Source organism: Takifugu rubripes, chromosome 1 (genome assembly GCF_901000725.2).
Source record: "Takifugu rubripes chromosome 1, fTakRub1.2, whole genome shotgun sequence".
NCBI classification, from domain to species: domain Eukaryota; kingdom Metazoa; phylum Chordata; class Actinopteri; order Tetraodontiformes; family Tetraodontidae; genus Takifugu; species Takifugu rubripes.
In genome coordinates this window covers 1,639,062-1,659,500 of record NC_042285.1, presented here as the reverse complement: position 1 = coordinate 1,659,500, position 20,439 = coordinate 1,639,062, and the positions used below count along the sequence as shown (strand labels likewise).

General features: G+C 43.3%; 1 protein-coding gene across 4 annotated transcripts in view; it reads left to right on the top strand.

The window, feature by feature from the left end:
* tanc2b (tetratricopeptide repeat, ankyrin repeat and coiled-coil containing 2b) overlaps window positions 1-20,439 on the top strand; it is a 98,594-nt gene that overhangs the window by 660 nt on the left and 77,495 nt on the right. For all 4 annotated transcript variants that reach the window (XM_029848828.1, XM_029848837.1, XM_029848829.1 and 1 more), the window contains exon 2: window positions 10,606-10,721. The gene's annotated coding sequence lies outside the window, so the exon portion shown is untranslated. The remainder of the gene's footprint in view (window positions 1-10,605; window positions 10,722-20,439) is intronic.

Below are 20,439 nucleotides of genomic sequence, written 5' to 3'. Positions count from 1 at the left end.
ATGAGAAGCTCTTTTCTCAGCAGTCTGCAACATGGCCTTCATTTTATTTTATGACATGTAAGAACTGCAGCACATTCTATTTGACCTTCGATCCTTCAATGATTTTCTTTGATGCGAAGCACTATTTGTGTGTGTTACTGTTGGAGGCTCTTCTGAATGTGGGAGTTTTAAATTGCCACCCTGTATTGTCACTACAGTCAAGGTACCTGCGATTAACCTACATCCTGAACTATAGGTTGGGGGGGGGAGAAGCTGTTCTTACTTGCTCAGTGGCTCCGGGCCAGCACCCACCTCAGTCAGCACAACCTATCATCTAACATCTGGTGGTCCTTGACGGAAACTTGTGTACTAATAGTATGTTTCAACAAAGGCTGTTAATCTGTGTAATGTCTGTTGTTATGGAAGGGAAAACGCTCATTTCCCACTGCTTCCATCCTGCACTTCACATGGTGGAACCTGCAGGGTCTTTGAACGGGGGAACCTTGGGAGACGTTGGCAGTTGTTGTTCATGTTTTCTAACCCCGTAATGTCTTTTTTTTTTTATGTGGTTACAAATAAACTGCACCAAGAAAAAAAAGTAATTTTAGGGCAAAGCAAGCTTCCACTCGCTGTTATGTTCGGCGGCGCCGAGCTGCTGTGATAAAGCATTTATCAGAAGAAATGGGGCCGCAGACTGGTGAGATTTTTGCCCCAGCTCTCATGGTTTTTGTATGAGACTGGAGCTGCCGCCGTCTCGCTGTGCTTTCTTATTCAAGTTCTCGGTTGTCAGCTCGGCTTGGCGCAGATAAAAGACATTCATCCTCAAAGTGTTCTCTCATCACATCAGTGACATGCGCTACTTTCTGCTCCTCTCTTACTACCCCCATCTTTCACACATCTAACTTTTTTTTTTTTTTGCCTGTGTGCTTTTACATGACCAGCTGTAAAGTTTCTTCCTTGTCTCTAACATTTGTCCTTTCAGTGCTTATCTGCTGTGTGTGTGTGTGTGTGTGTGTGTCGGGAGGTGACAGGGCCTTGTTTTCCACTCTCCAGGCCAATGCAGCCTCTGCTCCTCACACTCACTGAGAGGCCAGAGGTCACAGCAAAAAAGAATCTGCTGTTGCAAATGGGATTACTCTGAAACTTACATTGACAAAAAATAGCCTTCAGTTTCCCCGTATAAATAAATCATGTTCCAAATCTTTAAATCTTAAAAGAAGGCACTCAGCCTTCCAGCATCAGACCAAAGCTAATCTCTGCACTCACGGCTGATTACTATGGCGGACTTGAGTGTAATTGTTAGCTTTGTTAATTCACAGATTGGTCTCATTCCGCTGTTGTTGCAGAACTCTCATGATGGCATCTGTGGCAGATAATTCAGAATGATCATCAAGGGACTGTTAGTGTGTTTCTCTTGCTCAGCAGGATATTTGTGAATAGACCTGTCTCATCTACAAAGGTGCTTGTTTAGAATAGAATCCAACTCCACTGATGGAGGCTCTGTTCTTCTGTTTTAATTAAGATGGCTTCATCATAAGAGTCTTCGTTCTTCATGTTGAAAGATTGAGGAACATAAATTTCATCAGCATTTCCCTAACCTTTACTTATACCCAAGATGATATTATTAAAACCTCAGATTTCCATCTTTCAGTCTATAAACCCAAAAATGAAGCACACAAAATGCAGCTTTTCTTGAAATATAACTTGGTTTCAAGTTAAAACTTTCACCAGCTGCTTTCTTGGGCACTTTCATGCAATTTATTCATGGCTGTGTGTTCTTTGAAGTGGTTAGCATTAATTAAAATGGCGCAAGTGTTTTTAATCACTCCTTCAGATATGAAAACGTCTGTTGCTTAATGAGCCAACGGTGCTTTTCCAACGCACGCCCATGGCTGAGCCGCACATCACAGCGTGTCACCCTTCCCGATCGTATCAGCTCTGAGAAATACCAGATTATTTCCCGTGCGAGGAGTAAAGGTGTTATCCTCTGGGATGGTTTGTTTCATTTCATCAAGCCGTGACGCTTTTATGCAGTATTTAATCGGGGAAAAAGCAGTCAAGGAAAAGAGGGACAGGAAAAGATGCTTGGCTTTCTACTTTGCTATGTTTGTGTAGCATGTACGCAGCAGCTTAATCATCACTTTTGGAGGAAAAAAAACATGCAGTGTAAATGGAATGGAAATTGACATTTTGCTCATAACTTATCCCTCACTTGGCCAGTAATTCAACTGAAAAGCAGAAGGGAGAGAAGCCATACTGGCAAATTCCACCCCCCCATCAGAAAATAAGCTGCCACAGACACATCATCTGCAGCTGCAATATTGGGGAAAATATATTCCTGATAGCCTGTAAAACTCTATGAAATTGCCTCATTTACAGGACATAATGGTGCACCAAAGACCTCTAATGAGAGCCAGATTGTCCCCAGGTAGGTTTCTCGTTTTGGTGCAGGATTTTGACTTTGTAATAATAATGTGAAAGAGAGGGCTGTCTTTGTGTGCCACTCCACCCTGTTAGGGGAATTTAAACAGAGTTACAACAGAATGTATTGTTGGGGACATTTATTTTGTTGTGATGTACTTTTGGCATGTTTTCTCGCCCATTTGTGCCATCCTGCTTAGGACTGATGAAGATTTTTATAGCGAGCGTTCAGTATCGACCCTCGGCTGCTGCCATTCATCCTGAGGAAAATATCTTTCTCCACCTTTCAAAAGCATCTGCGTTGCAGGTAAATGCTTTCATCAATGCCACAATTTCAATGGGAGCTCTGTGATTAGAATCCAGCTGAATTCCTTTCAGAGAACTGCCTGAGACGTTTTTGTATGCCCGCCTCTCAACAAAGGAGCTGGATGCACACCTGAAAACACAGCAACTTCAGTAAAACTAGAGCAGAGAATCAAAGTGCTTTTGCACCCCTGCATAGAGCCTCTAATCATATTGGAGCCTATTTATAGTTTCACTTCTGGTTTTTTAGCAACGAATTTAGAAGCATGAGGTCACTTTTGTCCAACCTTTGCTGATTGTGGTCACCATTGTTGTGTTAAAGGTGTGTGTGTGTGTGTGTGTGTTCACTGATATTGTTGAATTTCTGTTGTTGCCATGATCAGTAATGCATTGCTAAAGCAAAATGTGTCCATATATGGCTTCTCAACCATGTGCAGAGCCCCGTCAAAGCTAATCTTAAGATTGCTATCTCATCTTGACTACATCTATTACCACTAATCAAAAGAAAACAGTAGAAAGAGACTTCCCGACCATGAGTGGTCTGTCAATCTCCTGCTGAATTTAATCTCAGGTAGTGTTATGTTTGGCATATTACTGTAAAATGTGAAAAAACCTCTCATCTAAAACGCTGCTAAGATCTGAAAGAAAGCTGCTAAAATCATCAGTTACACAGTTGCGCGAATGTGGCCTGAAATCAGAAGCTGGTTTCTGCTGAGGGAAATATGAGAGCTCATTTCTACACGTATCCCCTGAAGTCTGCACTGATGTATTTCATATTGGCAGTTCCTGCTGCGACTGGAGTCTCCGAGCTTATTGCTGCATTGCAGCTTAAATGAAATCATGTTAATCACCTCTGTCTGGACAAGAGGAGGAGTTACATGCATTCTTTGCTACCGCTTAAATGGCTTGATGCTACCTGATTCTGACAAGAATAGCTCAGGTTTGAGATAACAAAGATTAGCGATGCTGCTCCATTCAGTCAGCCTGTCACTCAAACTTTCCTCAGGGGATCCTGAGATCCCTTTTAGCCTATTAGGCAGCTGCTTGAGCCAACCTCGCTGGCACAAGGCAGATGGGTGGAAGAGTATTCATCAGGCTTGAAAGCTGTGTCTCGTAGTTGGAACAGCAGCTTTGGAAGCAACTGCTCTCACTTTAGGAGCAAGCAGTCACCCCCCGCTCGTATTTCCGCGGTGAAAGTGCACAGTTTACAGCCACCAGACAATTCCTTGGCTGGTCTCCGTCTGTGCACACCGGAGCCGTCATCATCCAAGTGTGCTACTCGTCCTCGCAACATCTGCTCTCGCCATTAGTGGATTACCAGGGACAAAGCAGCACATTTTAACTGCACGCCATAATGGGTTCAGCTCAAGACAAATGGGGGTTGCTGCCACGCCACCTTCCTGATGGTGAGACGTTGATGGTGCCGCCACCAAGGCACAGCAATGTGATCTGTAGGCCGGCCTGAGTTTGCCAGTGAAACACTGGTGCTCTGTCATATCTAAATAGCCACACTGTTCCTTTGTGTAACTCTGTTAACAGTCCACGATGGGCCTCAGCTCCGTGATATGACGTGTGCCTTCAATGGGATAACTTGATTATAAATGGCTCATTCTTTTCCCCATCCAGCCACTACTTTTGGCTTTGTGAGCTAATATATGGCATGGCGACAAGGGCAGGAGCATAGATGATTTCATGAAAAGTAGAAAAGTTTTTTATCAATAAATTCAAGGCTCTAAAGATCAAGGAGAGATGTTTGCTCTTTGTGAATAGTTTACCATATTCACCTGAAAATTAAATGACCTTTTCCACTCAAATTGCTTTTTACAGTTTCATATTTAAGTATATGTAAGGCTTCTAACGAATTTGGAGCCCTGAAATCCCCTTCTGTGGTTACTCTCACCACACTATACATACAGCTGAACTTCAACTGAATATGTTTTCAACGTAAAATGTCATAATTAGCTTTGTTGTTGTGCAGTTGTACACCAAAACACTTTACCACTTTTTGATGCTTTAGCTTTATCTGACCTAACAATACCCTTACATTCTTGGGTTAGTGAGGCTACAAAAGTAGACTTTCAGAATTGTTGTTTCCGGGCATATGAATTCAGAATGGCGAAGTAAACAAAGCAGCAATAGTGCAGAGGGAGTGCTTGACTAAATATGCTGAATACAGAGCAATACATTTTGATGGAATGAATCAAAGTTAAGTGGAATGGGGCTTGGTCTGCATGCTGTCAGCACGGAGCCTTGTAATGCTACGTGGCATAGCACGGCGGCTATTTTTGGAGCTCCTTTCAGCCAAACTATTGTGCTTTACCCAGGACTTGGCTCCTTGTAAGTTTCAGGAAAATATGCACATTAAAGATGTACGTTGTTTTCTTGGTTTCACCAAATGGGGAACGCCGACCACATTGTTTGCAGTGGCAAGGATTGCAAGTCCAAATATGACTGTGAAGCTGTGGAATCTATAGCAGTTTAGCCCCAGAGAGCCAACGTGTGTGTGTGTGTGCGTGTGTGTGTTTCTAAATAAGTCTTGAAAATGGATAATAACTTTAACCTAAAAGCCTTTCCATGCTTTCCCAAATGGGAATAAAAACGACCCTGTTGTCCACACAACACCATGCTGTTTGTTAATGCAGCAGTACTGCCAACAAGCCTTTGTTCATTAAAATAAAACAAGTCCTAATTTAATTGAAATCCATTATGTTGGCGGTCAGAAGTCCCCATGGAGTCTGGCTAAAAATACTCCATACCACCTCTGCCCCAAACACACCAAAGGGCAGGAGGTAATAGGATCTGCATAGAGCTGGATGACTAAATGTACAAGATAAATGTCATAAAAAGAATTTTAGAGTGAATAAATCAAGTTGTAGTTACGCAAACATGTCCAAAAGAAACCGCTGTAGCCCCAAGAACACTCTATTAGAAATGTTAGCTTCGCTCATGTTGATTAGAAGCAACATCTTTGTATTGAGTGGAGTCTTCCTGTCAAACCATCTCTGGTTACAGCAGCGCACCATCATAATTAAGAACCAGTTGCAATGAATTATTTGCCTTTTTGTGCTGGTCAATTAATCATGCTGCTTTTAATCTGTTTTGTAGCGCCCCTCGTTTATCAAACGGTAGTTTCTGTATCATATAATATTGATGCTGAAATCACATGCAGACAGACAGCAGATCAGATGTTATTGGAGTCAAAATGTTGGACGGCTTCCTTTGCTGTCAGATATCACCAGAACGTTGGAGGAATGTGGCAAGAGTCCTCCCATGTTTGCTCCATCTGGGTCTCAGGCATCTTTCAGCACTGTTATTTTGCTGTTTTTGTTGCGTTTGTGTTGCTCTCTGACCCGCATGTACGAGCTTTTCCACCGTTGTAGACGACCGTTGAAGGAAGCGTGCAAGATGTGGCCGCTCGATCGCCGGTGACTTGAGGCTGAGGAGGCCAGCCTTCCGTCAAGGTCAGGGTCAGTCAGTATCTCAGTGGGTGACAGGAAGCCAGAGGGTCTGTCATCTGTAAATGCCTAATGAGCCACTAATTGATATCCAGCTGAACATCCCACTGTGTTAATGCCAGTTCCAAGGAAACTATGTTCTCTTCTCATTTGGCCAGGAAAACATAGAAGGCCCTGAAGCATGCATTTTATCATGTAGTCATGGAGGTAATGAGTGTTAATGACAGTGTTTTTACAGTGACAGGAGGAATAACAGAAGCTTTTCATTTTTTTTAATGCAAGGCCCTCCATTGTTCGGAGCAGATATTTAAACACAACCTACAATCCAGGTCCCAGTCACTTTTATATGTTTATCTTTAAACAGCTACACACACCAACACCTCTGTGTGATGGACGTGGCTGTGGTTTACAGAAACCATAAGCAAGGCTGTTATAATGGGAGAGCTTGTTGGGAAACAGGTAAAAGGAGCTTTCTCACTGCTTCCTGCTCCACTTTTGGATCGTGTGGTGCACCTGGATGCACTGCAGTCATCCTTTTCTTTACTCTTAGGAGGCGTTTCATTTCATGCCACGCAATATAGCCTCATATATCCTCTGTTGCTCTTTCAGCTGGGTCATTTCAGTCAAAGCATCGTTATTATTCTCCAAATTGCAGTTGACTTGGGTCTTTGTCTGTTGGTCCAGTTCAAACATAGTAGCTTTGAAAGCCCCCTTAATTTCGCTCCGAATTTCTCAGACCTCAATATGAAGCAAGAAACTCTTTCCATTTATTTCCTCGGTGTCAGTTGAAAGGTTGAAATTTTCATCATTCCACATTTTCTTTATTGAATGTACCAGCTGGAATTAGATGGATCTGAAGAGTGGGTCTAATCTTTGGCAATGCTTTAATCCAGCTTCCTCACCAGATCACATTCTCCACACTTTTTCAAGCCTCTAGCCACTCTGCCAGGGCAGCTTTCATACTGTATTTGCAAAAATGTTTCATCCATCTTGATATGCAAAGACCAAACTGGTGCCCAAAATAGCTGTTGCTGTAACAGTAACAGACCTTTCATGCTTTGTTGGGACTAGACTGGGAGTTGGAGCCCGTGTTTCATGTAATCCCTCTTAATTGAAGGTTCTCGGATGACAATCGGCTCAACAATCATTTTTTTCCCCTGTTTTGTTCAGACTAGCACCTGCCACTTAGAGAAAAGAAACCTGCCAGGCTGCCGTTCCAATGTTCATTTCTCTTCCTTTTGATGAACTGCTGCATTTCATCATTATTTCAGATTTCCAAGTAGGTGTTGGAGATGATGGTGCTATTCTACAGCTTACACTAAAACCCCTTCAGAGAAGCTGGGTTTGACTGGTGCACGTTGTTTCTCAGCATCCTGTTTTGACCAGTCAAGGTCCGAGTACCACAGGTGTTTGAGGGGTTGGTAGGAAAGGGCATAAATGTGCTTAAAGGACGCAGCAGCGTTTGGAAAAGAGGGTGTTTGGAGGACACAGCACAGAAATTTCATTTGGGTTGGAGACAGAAGGAACAAATGACTCGGCAGCACCTAAAAATCCATTTCAGAAGAAGCTCCACAGCACTAGATGTGTGCCGTGCTCGACATGCCACCACTGCTGGATATATTTCCAATATGCTGAATGTGAACAGGTGATGAAGTGCTCGGCAAGGTAATGGAGGAACTGCTGAATATGGGCCGGTACAAGCAGCTGGAGCAGCCTTCAAAGGTACAGCAGGACTGGCCAGCAGCATGAATAAAAGAAGCGCTTAAACGTTTAACTGTAGGCCCTGAAAACTGGGCAAAGGCTGCTGTGGACTGAAGGCTGATTACTGTTAAACTGGCCTTTATGAAACAGTAGCTACAAAATTTAGCCAATTTATTAAAACATTGGCTATTGGTGATGCAGCGATGGCTTGATTAATGAGCTGCTAGGCCTTTCTTCCTTCAATGCCTTTTTAATTGGTAAGTTTCTAATGGATTACATCTGCTAATGATGACTGACTTGCCGATAAATGAGGGGCGGTGCAGTCAGAGATGTGGGATTAATTTTGACAGACGACGAGTCTATACCATGTGGGACCCAGCACGAACACAGAGATAGCCTTAAATAACCTTCGAAGCCTTATGACTTCATGGGAGCTGCAGAATCATAAAAATTGCAGTATTCGTGCATTATTCTATCATGTTTTATAGTTGAACCCAAAATTTATGAGAGTTAAACAGCAACAGTGCACAATAAACAGAAAACAGGCTCATCATAGTTTATTAAGATATAAAATGACTACAGCGTCTGCAACGACTGGGTGAAAGGTCGTTTTTCAGTATTTAGAAGTTATTAAATAATTTCAGCAACAAATGTCACTTTTCCTCTTTTTAATAATCCCATTTCATCATCTGCTGCAGCCCAGAATAACTGGTAAGAACTATTAAATTGCAGAAGCCCCTTTTTTTTATTTTTTTATTTACGCCATTAGTTGTTGTGCAAATGTTGCCACAGGAGGTCTCAGTCACCTTGTTCCAGTCGTGCCGTCTGGCCTGAGCAGGCCAATTTATTGGAGCAGCCACTTCTCCAACAGACACTGCAGTTGTTTCTTCTCGCTCCGGTCTCCACACAGAAGCATTTGTGTTGCAGCAAAGCTTAAACACGCCTGGCCTCTGAGAAGGAGATGAGAGGCAAGGCTTAAATGTCACATCTATCTGGGAAATTGGGACATATAATGTTGCTGGAGTAATTTGTTTCCATCGTTTCTGTGGCCTTTTTGAGTTTATAATTCAGGAGCCCAGCGGCAATTATACTTTATGACTCATTGCCGAGTTTCGAAAGAGCTTGTTTTTCTTTCCTAATTCGGTGCTTTTTGTTTGCTTCAGCGCTCCGTATCGCTGTTAGCCAGGCCAGCAGCAGAGGGAGGCTTTTTGTTTTCCTCCTCTTTTGAATCATCATCTGTTTTGGGAAATTGGCGGCGGGGGCGGGGCAGCGCCGTTGGCTCGGTGACCTCTTTGGCTAAAGGAGGTCGGGGACTCCTGGTCTTCACAGAGCTCAGAATAGAGCTCTCAACTCAAACGGCATCATATTCCCCAACATTATCAATCAGGGAGGAATCCAATCCAACATCACCCTTTGGTCACTTTTGGTCACAACTACAAGAAATTAGTTTTTTTTTAAAATTGAGTTGGAAATGATTGCTGCTTTATTTAAATTTTTCATCACTGAAAACAAACTGTCGTCTCATACAACCGTAGTAACATGGTTGCAGAAACAATTATTCAGAAGTTTTGTCGGTCTGTGAGATTTTTTTTTACTTCAAATTAAGAAAAAACAAAACAAACCCAAATGTAATCATCACTCATTTAAATTCCTTTCTCAAGCCTTCAGAGCTATGAACAATATTTCTGTATATCATCTACATATAATGTAATCAAACTGAGATGCGCTGGTGTTACTATCCAACATATTGCTCCTGCAACTTATTTACACTCCCGTTGGCTCGTGCAACTTAATTATTGTGTTGGCAACACAATGTGAAATTCAGATAAAGTCCTTTAAAGTATTCCCTGCAGAGAGCATTGTGCAAACTATAATTAGAAAATGGAAAAGAAATTATGAGGCTTGTGATGCCCTTGAGGGAGCTTGATTGTTGTGGCTGAGTTTTGTCTAAAGAATTAACACTACGCTACCTTTTTTTTTTTTTACTCTGGAAGATTGACCCTGGCTGTCCTCCACGAATACGGAGAAAAAAGCTGCCTGCTCGTCTGGGAGAATTGAGGGATGGTGCAGGGACTCTGAAAAACATAAATGAATTTGGTAAATTGGGTTGGGAGACTTTGTATTCAGTGCTGACACTTAAAGGACTCGACTCTTGACTCTTGAAACACTCCTGCTTCCCCATTTGGGGGTTATTAAAGTGCTTACCAGATAAGCTCAACATGTGTTTCTGAAGGCATTAGGCCATTAATATTAATATTTTGGAGGCTTTGTTGATCTTCTGGCCTTGTTTGCGAATGATTTGAAAACAGCAGTGTACATTTCTCAGGCTGAACATCTGTACGTCCCTCCCTGCCCCGTTGTCACAGTGTTTACCACATGATCTGCGTCCCCCACACAGCAGAATTCAGTCCCGCCTCTGCTCCAGTGCCTAACTGGCCACTAAATCACACATTTAGTCAGACTGAGTCGGGACTGGCATCTCTGAAAGCAGCGCTTTGTGTCAGGTCCGCCCCTGAGGAGGGTGACAACTGTCTACTGTCTGCCCTTTGACAACCGGCCCTTGTCCACGCTCCAAAATCTTGTGGGCATCATCGACCCCCGTTTGTTATTCTCTGACAGAAAATAAAGATCAACAGTCTCTTCAGTTTGCCAGACACCAAACCTCCTCTGTTGTGCGTCACCACAGGGCTCTCCCGGCCGCGAGTCTCCAGCTAACCTTTTTTCCCCTCTGTGCTTGTCTTCGCAGAGAACTGTCGGTTTCCCCCTCTGGAGTGAGAACGTTAGCCAGGTTCAGCCCAACGAAATGTAGCACCTGGCTGCCGTCAGAGGTGGACGCGAAGACCTGAGCTCCGTCTACTCATGGTGAGTCGTCTCTTGACCTTTCCAAAGCCACGATGACAGTTGGTAAATGTTTTATCAGCGGAAGCTCATCGTTTGAAGGACCATCATCCAAACACAAGCAAATCCTGAAAAGCTTTCAAAGCTGAATTATGTTGATCTTTTATTCATCCGTCTTTGAGGAAGTGTAATTGATGATGATTATTAAAATGACACCATTAAAAATATGCGTCACTCTGCTGGTGAGGAGTGCTGCATGTGAAACTAAGAACAAAGCTTCTGCTATCTCTGAAAATAATCTTCCAATTGTTTATTATTCAGCAGAATTGCTAAATATAACTCTGTCCGCGTGGCAGATGTTCTAACAAACCAGGAAAGGTTCACCCCGGAGAACGAAAAGTTTAAGATTATATAATCAAATCATTTTCAGGCTGTGGGAAAGTGGAGTGCAGTCAAAGTGAAATTATCACCAGGAGCCAAACTTTTTCTTTGGAACTTTCTTCTACCAAGGTGTCATCGCGTCTGCAAGAAGAAGCTGTCTGTCAGAGAAAAAGTCTTATTTCTAAGAAATGTCCCGAGCGCTGATCGATGTGCTGGCTTGGGGCCATCTGTAATTACTCTGAGACCGGCCAGCCATGAAATTGTTGTTTAGCTCTGAAATAGATCCAGAGTTATTTCATAAGAACTTTTTTGGGGAGTGGGGGTCTTCTATATTGCTGTAAACTGAAGGGAGGCAGAAAGATTTAATAGGATGATGGACCAAAGGTTGCTCACAGCCTCAATAGCAGCATTTAGAATTGTGCTACCCACATATGTTATACCTAAACATCCTGTTCAGTCTCCCAAACCTGTTGCTTCAGTTAAGCACAGTTGATCAGTTTTAGGGCTGATGGGCCACTGTGAGAGTGACAGGCGCTGGCTCCCATGTGTGTAGCTGTGAGCTGCATATGTCAATTCAACACTCTGTATGATTAGTCCCATTAAACTCTCCCTCTGTCTCCTGAAAAGGAGGCCAACAGCTTGCGAGCTGGTGCTCCCAAAGTGTGGACTCTAATTATTTTTTGGTTTGACTAAAATGCCTTCTGAGCGCACGACAGTGGCTCTTTTCTTCCTCTGAGATTCCACTCGCACCAATTTGCTGCTGCACAATAGAGACACAGTTTGTGACCTTCGCTTCAGAGGTGGCGTGAATTATAATTATAGCATAAACTGGTTCAAAGGTCCGCAGCTCTGACATTTCAGAGAGTGATGGAGGAATTTGTTTTGTTTGAGCTGTGAATTGTCATTTTCCTTCCCCTCTTGCCATGGAGGATTTTCTCGGACATCATTTCAGAGACGCTTCACTAATTTCCTGGAGCGACCGGAGGCGGCCTTGTCCCCTCCGGCGTGCAGCCGTGTGCATTTGACGTGGCAGGGCTCCTGTGTTGGTCACTGGTGTGAGGATGCAGAAACATGACAGCGCCTTTGGGCGTATAATGTTCTTATTCTAAGGTATCAAAGCGTACGTGCGACAAATTGTGACGCGCCGTTGCCTTCTGGTGTTGGAGGAACGTTGCACCTCTGAACGTGGTCCAAACGATCGAGCGTCAGCAGTGTCCTGAGTGCAGCCGTGCATCTAGCAGCCGTCCATTAGTGGTCCAACCACTCATGTTCCCAGCACGCGTGTACAAAGCGTGCACGCGTCAGGTTTTTGATACCTTTATCTGAGAGTTTGTCGTTCACGCCTGCAGCAGCCAGATGCTTCAGGCTCCGGGAGCTGGAGGCGATATTGACGAGAGTGATCAGTGTTGTCAAGTTGTTGGAGGGGATCTGAGGGAAATGGTTGCTCCCCAGTGAAGGGTGTGGGTGGGTAGCAGCAGCCCTCAGCTGCTGGAGGGGAGCTGTGTCAAATGTGACATGCTTAAGCCCACAGATGCCAGCACTGACAGCCAGTTGTGACGAAATCCAGCTCACAGGCCAGATGATGAATTCTGTTTGAGTTGTGGGCGTGTTGTCCTTCCTGCTCCGATCTCGCTGCTTTCCTGTTTGCAGGGTTTCGTGATCCTTGCATGTTTGCCCGGCTTTCTTTACGGGCCGTGTTTTGACATGCAGTCAGAAATGTCGGGATTGAAAGATGGTTTGTTTTTCCAAGTTTCTGAAATGGACCCAAAAACTTGTACCATCAGGTCGGCGGGGGCACATTAGTACGGAAATAGAAGCCGCACCCTTCGATCTCTTAACACTTTAAAGGTGGTTGGTTGAAGACAGAGGAATGCCATGCATGTGGACCCTCTGTCTTCTGCATGCATTTCACACACAGAACTCTCGCCCACATTGATGTGGCCTCAATTCCTAGCAGGGCTACCTCAGGCTTAGTCATGCATTCCATTGAACACTGTTGGGATTTCAAGTGGGAAGCCACCGAGGGATTTCGTTCTGGTCACTGCACCGAGCACAGTGGGCTTCAGGATGAATAGCAGCGGCAGAAAAGGAAAACAACTTTTGACTTGCTGGGTTAACCCACCTTCATGGGGAAACCTTTGACAGTCTTCCAGCTCGTGTGTAATAGCCTCTTGCTAGTCTAATTGTCATGCTGCTCGGTCTCATTTTTCTACTCCAAGGCTTTGAAGCTGGATGTATCGATTAGCGCTGGAGTCAGTGGTTTGAGGAAGCAGCATTGGCTTTAAACCCAGACTCAAGCTGCCAATATAGAAAATTATACATAACAACATTGCCAAGAGGTTTTAACTGTTTGAGTTATGGGCAGTTCTATATTCGTCCTGTCATTTGGGTTACAGATGTATTTTTAGTGAGACTGAAAATGTCATCTTGGGTGTATGACCACACACGCGCCAGCTTTTGCTCATGAGTTTTGTTTATAATAGACACCAACCGCGGTCTCAGACAGCTAAAGACGTTAATGAAAATGTCCCCAGGAATCGGTTCTGACAACCAAAAACTCATCTACAGGCACATATAAGGTCTTTATTTCTATTATTCTGGCAAAACATATGTGGTTCAATGATGGCTGCCAAAATAAAATCTACCTTAATATAGTTATAAGCATCATTACACTGCCCACTGAAAGTTAGTTTAGAAATTAATATAACTTTGAAAATAAAACATACATTTTTATTGTATCAAACTTAGTTTGCATATTTCTACTTCCCCACTTTTCTCAAATGAAGTTGATTTTTACTATTTCATTTTTCCTTTTAGCCTGAATCAGAGTATTTATCGTAATTAATGGGATTAAAACTCTGCTGCAGATGCAGAGGGAAACACTGATGTGCGCTGATCCTCTGGGGTTCTGTGGGAATTCGTTTAGGAATCAGTAATGCACGAGCTCAACGCCTTTGCTTTAAACTGGCCCAGCCGTCATTGGCAGCTGGGCCAGTTAACAGCTGCCCCCCTCCCCCTAAACTGAATGCAGTAATAAACACAAAGAGTTGAAAGAGTGTGGCTTCTAAGACAGGGAGGTCTAGACTAACTTTAGGGTTAAAAATTGAGATTCTCCGCCTAAAATTCAGGCCCTCAAAATATCAATTTTTTACCATGCACGATGCACAATGATTATTTTTTACTTATAAAATTGAAATTTAACCTCAAGCTTTTGTTTGGGTCATCAACAGGTCATTCTTCAGTTCTAAAGACGCGATAGAGATCCCTTTAATGCTATTAAAGCTTTCACCAAAACCCCACATGGATAAACAGAGTGACTTCAACTCATGTGGCCTGATGTTTCAGGCAAAATGGGCCAAATTTGGCTCAGCAGTCGTTGTTGACTCCTGATGGTTATTACACAAATAATGATGCTAACTTCATGGGTAATTCACCTACAGCGTTCACTCTTAGTTCAAATTTAAAGCCCCTTCATTCTTATTTCATCCAATTTTCCCGTAAATCCTTCCTGTTTGTGTATTATTTACACTCAGGAACCCGGCAGACCTCACGGATCTCCTGATGGTCTTTAGGTGCAGCATCATACGTCCTCATCTTATGCGTGGAAACAAACGTGCACAGCACAAACGTCAATTGTGTCACATCACTGCTGAATACATAGATGATAATAATAGCATTTTTATTTCTTTAAATTACATTAAACTCCAAGGTTAATGTAAAGTACACCAGCGTTTTAAAAGCAACCATCTAAATTAAATGTGTTTCATTTCTAACTGATACAAATGGGACATCATTTTAGGGCAGACGACTTCTTTAAGTGAAATTAATTGGGACCAGACTGAGATAAAATAATTAATTTCTTTTGTGTGTACTGTAAAGTATTTACTGCCTCATCCACTGAGCGCTTGGATTACTCGCCATAACAAAGGGAAAATAATAGCGACGTGCCATGAAAACAGTGAAAAGGCTTTTAATTGAATGATTTATGATAAGTATCTTTCAATTAAAAGCTTGTGTGACACGTTGTGGCGAGGCTTGAACGGGTGCTCTGCTCCGAGTTGCGAGGGTCACATCACTTAGCCCTTATATCAGCGCCTGGGCCACGGGATCGACACACGCGGCGACAATGGCTGGACTGTCAGAGGCTTTATTGGGACCCTTCAATTGCTCGCAGAGGTCATTGGCCAGCTAACAAGCTAATTGGGTCTCCATTTCCCACCGTCCCATCTGTGCTTTCAATCAAACGTCTGTCCAAACTGACAGCAATCTTGTGGTGGAACTGGATGAGCAAGCAATTTAAGATGTTTTTCTCTCCCGCCCACGCAGCTTCCATCTCCTCAGAGCCAGGTTCATAGCTACCCCGAAGGTATCGTTGCCCTTGGAAGTCACACTGCCGGCTTATCTTGTGTTATTGTAGCACGCTCTCTGGAATAAATAGTGAGTCTGGGCAAAAAAGAAAGTTTTATTTATAACACGATACACATGACGGACATTTAAAGCAGGCAACCAATCGCTAATGAAATATTAGCGTTGTGGATAGATCAAAGATTCTTCTGGCCCCCCCAAAGCAAAAGCTTTTTCAAAAATGATACATGTTCCTGAAACCTCTCAGGTGCTCCTTTTTCCACTCTTAAATCCAGTTCTTTCCACCCTAAAGGCATTCACATCTCCCATGGAAACAGACTCTGGATGAGCTAAAAGGAAATTGGAGAGGTGACGTTAATCCGCAGGGAACAATAATGTTCTTCACAGAGGGAATGTGGTGATTTACATGGTAATACAGGCCAATAACAATACATCATTCAGAAAGAAAGATTAATCTGTGGCAGGCGAAGCGAGTCCGGTTCAAGTACATTTTCATACCTGTCTAATTACTGGTGGCATGAAAAAAACTGCAGGTTCTCAGTGGCTCTCGTACGGATGTGAGATTCTAACGTCTTTATGAAGGCTGGGTTGAGGAAAATCCCATTTGGTCAGACCCAAATGGCATCATGGGTAACATTTTGACATAGTCAAGCTACCCATGCGCCATCTCCAATCTCCACCTTGGTCTGTGTGGATGACACCACCTTATTGATCAGCTCTATTCCTGTCCTGTGCTGGTGAAACTGCATCCAGCTGCTGAAGGTCTGGTGGTTTTCCTTACGTCACAGGCACTAAAAACATCATCACATGAACCTCTGAAAGGAAATTGAACTTTATTCATTCATTCTTTTAGGGTTGAGTTCTATTTCTCATTCAAGGGCTTAATAAGGTTGATAAAATATGTATTGATATTTGCATCACAGGAGCAGCAGAACAGAAGGGTGCAGCCTCATTAACAGCACATTACAACATAAACAACGTGGTCGACGTGCATCTCTCACCTACACAACAATGTGTTGGCTATAAATACAAGTATAGCCTCATTTCAGTGGCACTCTGACATCCTTTACTAACTACATATAGCTTACATCGTCACTTACATTTTGCTTCTTGCTAGCTTTAGTTCATTTCTTGGTATGGTCCATTGTCATCGGTTAGCAGCTATTAGCCACAAAGCATTGCCCTTAAGCTGTGTTCCTTTACTTTACCCAACTGTAGCTTTTCAGTTTCCAGACAACAACAAACCTTGATTCTGAATCCGTCGTTGTCAAAGATGTTGTTAGAAAATCGATGCATTATAGCGAAAAGTGCTCAAGAACATATGGTGCGGCCTTATTTTCTGGGTGAAGTCTTCAGGGTTCATGGGGAGCCTTTCTGCTCCAAATGTGTGGCTGGATTTTATCTCACGCAGCTCCAGACTCCCCGCTCGAGTGCCCTTCTGAAGATAATTTCAGATGAGAACTTTTATAACTCTCAAAGTTTATGAAATACAGCAACACAGGAATGCCCTTATGGTTTCACTTCACTTAGCAGCCACGTTAAGCCTATTGTTCACTCGTCTGGTCTTGATTTACAATAGCCAAGGGCAAGGAAACACAGCGCTGCACATAGATAGGAACATGCTGTGAGCTCTAACCAGGCTTGCGAGGGCTCAAATAATACAAGAAAATGCTGTATTTATAGAATAGGTTGTTGCAAATTAACCATAGAAATGGAGATATGCTCAAAAATACACTACATGTGGCAAATGATGCCTTCAACTCTGTTCAGTCCCATGTTTTCATGTGTGGGCACATGCATGTGTAGCTAAAACAAAACCATGTTACTGTTCAGTGATATTTTAATGCAGGTATTGCGCAATTCAGCTGGACCGTTCTTCTCAAGCTCTTGAGGGAATATGACTAATCTCTCATCAGCCTACACACAACCACGTAAAAACTATATGAAGATCTGAAAATTAAAAAGCCAGCGTTCGCCAAAGCCAATATTCTAGTGTTGGGGAGAAGAAGCAAAAATACAAAACTGAAGAGAATACTCCAAGATAACAAATTTTAAACTGTAATAATACGGTAATTCTGCTTCTGCCTTCCATATAACGATCAACGTAATCCAAGAGCATTTACTCTGTCTTGCATCCACTGCGGCTGTAATGTGGACTGATGTTGCATCAGTCAGTTGACCCTTAAATTGGACCACATGTATGAAAACGTGTGTCGGGCATAGACCAGCTGTACAGAAAGGGTCCTTTATATCCTTCATCTTCAGTTTACTGCTCATAATGTACGTCTTTGATCATTTTCAAGTGGAACCCTTGTGATGAAAGCTGTCCTCAAATTAAAAATCTGGTGTCAGACTTGGTGACACGTCCATTCTATTGTATACTATCTGGGCAGCAACATATTGAGACGGGTAATGTGGCACAGGGGCCCCCCCAACATCAATGTTGTCCAAATGGCTCCTCTTCTTCGGCTGTGTCTGCATTTAAATGTGCAGACTGTAATTCCACAAACAGTTTGATGATTAAAGAATGAGGACGTGCAAAAAGATCACACACAGAAATGGCCAAAGCTACACTTAAAATAATTAAATAGGTCCTCTTCACTTGATGGCAATTCCCGTTTTTTTTGTCTGTTACACCCTATTGAGCAATAAAAGCAACCACAATATAAAGCAAAGTTTTAATAGCACGGAGTTACTATAATATTAAGCCGTGGAATCTGAATCTGCCTTTCGGATCATTACATGTGCCTCACTGATAAATATAGTCTAGTTTTTATCTTCTCCCATGAACACAAAGACTTCATGGTGAAGGATTCACAAAACAACACGCCACGCCCTGTGCACTTCGTAGGTCAAACCTAACTTTTAATCAGTGTGATTAAATTTACACCACGTCCTAAAACAATATAAAAGGCAACGGGGTTAAATACTTTTTTATAGGTGCAGTAATTCTCTTTTAGATCCCAACCTGAGCTGTGAACTTTTTTTGTCTGGAATAGTGAGCCCAGAGAATAAAACCCAAGCCTCCCAATTGCCACTGAGTGCCCTAGAAGAAGAAAAGTGAAGGAAATGAGGAGATACCGCCCAAGCCTTTTCATATTTGAGAATTTAATTTCATCCTCTGTCTAGACTGGAGACGCTGGCTGGTTTGAAAATGATTGTGTCCGAAAGCAAAAGTGCACACGTGTCATCCTTAATTATCTCACGCGGGCAGAGTGACCTTCCCTCCTTATGTCATGACTCTCCTTGGCCCTTTAAGCAGCCTGTCAAAAACAGCCCTTTTTCCTGAAGCACCAGTCTGTTTGTACGAAGCGGATCAGGCAGCTGCTGGCATAACAGGAGCTCTGCGAGGATTTCAGCAGAAATGTTTTTCTCCCTGTTACTTGACACGCTACACGATAGCCATGTTGGCGTCATATCTCAGCCGCAGGGATGGAAGGCTGCGTGTTGGACCGGCTTTCCATCCATCTCATCTTTTCTCTAACCAGCAGCGCTTCCGAATGGCCAGCAGGTGTAGCACTTAGGTCTGTGGATGAAGGAGGGAGAGAGGGAGGGAGGGAGAGAGAATGAATCGAACTGTTTCCACATCCCTCTCTGTGTGCACAATATTTACCGTTTGACCTTTCGCAGCATCATTTAGCTTCATGTGTTGCTAAAATGGCAGACCAATAAGAATAGTCCCCTCCGCGGCATGGAGCTAATGTTATATCGTCATATATAAATAATGTTATATCCTCCTTCGCCGGTGTGTTCTTTCTGTGTGGCTGCAATTATCTCGGGACTTATCCACATTCCGTATCCCTGAAGCTCCGGGTCCTCTCCCAGATGCCTGGGAGCTGATCTGAGCCCCAGCACTGTACTCTTCTGCACAGAGATCTCACATGCTGTTGCACTGATCTGCTTCGGGGGTCACAGCTTCCATCACTACAGGAATCCTGATGTCTTCTCTGCTCTTTCTCAGCTTTTTCTAGTCTTTACTGATGCCTGACTTGGCTGCTCCTCTTGATTGTTGTTGTTTCTGAACAAGTGCATGTGGGTATTTCTTATATTGGAATTCATGACACGAGGAAACTGCAAATACCTCCACCCCGACAAGCTTTCCACCATATTCCCTCTCACAGCGGTGGCCAAAATAAGAGCCAGGCAGCATCAAAGTAGCACATTCACAACGTATTAACATCACTGCTCAGCTTCTGTTGTTGTTTTTCTGTCTGCAAGGAAAAATACTTCTTTAATAATCACTGACAAATGTGTTTTTCTGGAAAAGAGACTGAACTGAACTTTAAAAAAAAAAAAAAAAAAAGCCCATCCATCTCTTTGAGACCAAATTGTGTTTGTGCACGTTGTTGATTAATTTCCACCCATGGTCGGGAAATTTCCTCACCTGACGACACGACTCGTGGTGTTTTATCCCATTATTCGGGCTTGGCCAGAACACGGGGGAAAATAAAGGAACAATGAACGAGGTCCACCTTCGTTTGGCTCTCTAGACTCTGATTGAGGCCGACATATTACTGCAGTCATTTTCCTTTGAAGGAAAAGGTCTGAACGGATGTGAGAGGGCTGCCGGAGCTGCATTAAACTGGTCACAGGTCTGCTAATGAAGGTGTGTGCCAGTTGGCCTGCGTAGGAGGACGTCTGTCCCCCACAGGGAGATGACATAACCATATCACATCATTTACTCAGATGTATGTGGGCAACGTCGGCGTGAAGAAGCAAATTAATTCCAACTTTGCGTCGGTACAAAGGAAGACATGAACTCAGCCCCACAGCCTGATGGCCCCTACTTGCATAATGGTTACTTTTAAACTTTAGACACGGTCAGGCTTGTGGAAATTGGCTATTTTACGCGGGTGTGTGACTCTGGTAACCTGACACCTGCAGCAAATGTCTCCTGTGCTTTTTAGCATCGGACTGTTGGGGCCTGAGGTCGCAGATGGTGCGATGACTTTAGATGTAGAGACGGCTCAAGTGTCAGCGAGGAGTGGGTGAATTA